Source organism: Lemur catta, chromosome 12, assembly GCF_020740605.2.
Source record: "Lemur catta isolate mLemCat1 chromosome 12, mLemCat1.pri, whole genome shotgun sequence".
Lineage (NCBI taxonomy): Eukaryota > Metazoa > Chordata > Mammalia > Primates > Lemuridae > Lemur > Lemur catta.
In genome coordinates this window covers 10,876,970-10,879,253 of record NC_059139.1, presented here as the reverse complement: position 1 = coordinate 10,879,253, position 2,284 = coordinate 10,876,970, and positions in this window count along the sequence as shown.

Below are 2,284 nucleotides of genomic sequence, written 5' to 3'. Positions count from 1 at the left end.
TTTTTCCTGGAAATAAACACAAGTATACAGAGTATGTAAAAATTCAATAACAATAAGCGCTAAAACAAAGAGTGTATTAGATAACAGATGTTGTATGTGATTTACATGTGTTAACTTTTAGAGTCCTCACAGCAACTCTATGAGGTAGGCAATATATCATTTCCATTTTCTAGATAAGGAAACTGAGGCACAAAGAAGCCTCCATAGTTAGTAAGTGGCAAAATTGGGGTATGAATCCAGTTAGTCAGGATTCAGAGTTTGCATTCTTACTACACGTGGAGTTCTTACATTTTTTTGGTCTCAGATCCCCATCACACTTTGAAAAACTTTTGAGGATTCTGAAGAGCTTCTGTTTTTGTGGGTCACATCTATTAACATATACACTATTAGAAATTAAGATTGAGAAAATTTTAAAATGTTAAATCCTTTAAAAGTAATAAAATCATTTTATGTTAACATCAGTATATTTTTATGAAAAATAATTGTTTCCTTTAAAAAACTATAGTGAAATCAGTGGGTTTATTTAACATGTACTGCAAATCTCTTTAATGGCCAGCTTAACAGACAACTGGGTTCTCCTATCTGCTTCTGCATTCAATCTGTTGTATAAATATAATATTAACACATGTCATGTTGACTCCAGGTACTCTACAGTTCTCTAATGGGAGAACAGGATGAAAAGGGAAAATAACATCTAATGATCATTACAAAAGTAGCTTTGGCTTTGCAAACCCTCTGAAAGGGTCTTGGGGATACCCAGAGATCCCTGGATCACACTTTGAGAACTACTGCACTTTGCTTTACTGCCTCTCAATACACTGGGAAAATGGCTTGGCTGAATACTAAATGCTCCTTAGGAAACACTGTTTCTTCAAGTAAATCCCAACCTGCTGTAGTAGAAGGAGCAGAGGCTGAGAAGTCAGAGATTGGGATGCAAGCCTGGTTCTGCACTTGGAAGTTCTTGACCTTCACTAAGTTACTCCATCTCTGTCTGTCTCAAATTCCTCATCTTTAAAATAAGGTTCATCACCAGTCCCTTGCAGGGTCATTGTAGATTCCCCAAGAACACGCGAGAAGGTGCCTACTAGGTGCTGATGCATAGAGGATGTCTGATCAAGGGTGGCTTTTATTTCAGATTGGCTAGTGATGGCGGGGGGAGGAAGGAGAGAGCCCACAACCACCAGCCCAAGGAAGGAAAAGAGACCCAACAAGGACAGGTCCACAAATTCTTTTTTTTTTTTTTTTTTTTTTTTTTTTTTTTTTTTTTTGAGACAGAGTCTCACTTTTGTTGCCCGGGCTAGAGTGAGTGCCGTGGCATCAGCCTAGCTCACAGCAACCTCAGACTCCTGGGCTTAAGCGATCCTACTGCCTCAGCCTCCCGAGTAGCTGGGACTACAGGCATGAGCCACCATGCCCGGCTAATTTTTTTGTATATATATTTTTAGTTGGCCAGATAATTTCTTTCTATTTTTGGTAGAGACGGGGTCTCACTCTTGCTCAGGCTGGTCTTGAACTCCTGACCTCAAGCGATCCACCCGCCTCGGCCTCCCAGAGCTAGGATTACAGGCGTGAGCCACCGCGCCCGGCCCACAAATTCTTAATTGGAGCAGTGGTGTCTGACTTTCTGCCCATGGCTGTTGCCTGCAATTTAAAGTCCAAACAATTATTTTATTTTGGTGGGGGAGGAATTAGATACGTGGATTATACTTGTGTATTTCAAAATGAACCCAATAGCATCAACAAATGTCTTAATGAATGCATAGAGAGCTTACATTTAGCTTCTTGAAAAGCCACCTAGCCACCTAACAAGGAGCCTAATTTCCTAAAGAATAAATAGAAGGTAAAATGATATATTTTGGATACCAATAAGATCCATTACCCACTACATTCATAGGGATATAAATTGAACACATGGCAACATTTCAAAATCCATAAACAAGAGCCCAAACTGATAGTCTCATGTTTATAATCTCCAATTTACAGAATTTCACAGAGAAATAAACCCTAAAGTTGTTTGAAGATAAAAGTCCTGGCTATGAATTAATATTGAACAATATGAAAGGATTACAGGTACTTGGAAGTAAACTTCTGAAGAATTCATCAGAATTTCTAATTACGCAATAATATTATGACAATGCTCGAGGATCTTGAGAAACCATTTTAACTATTGATTTTTGTGGGATTCTATAATAATTTGCAGCTTCAAAGATAAAATAATTTAAAATGATTTTTTTCTAATGGTACCCACACTATTATTCTGATTTAAGGGGAATCAAATTACATT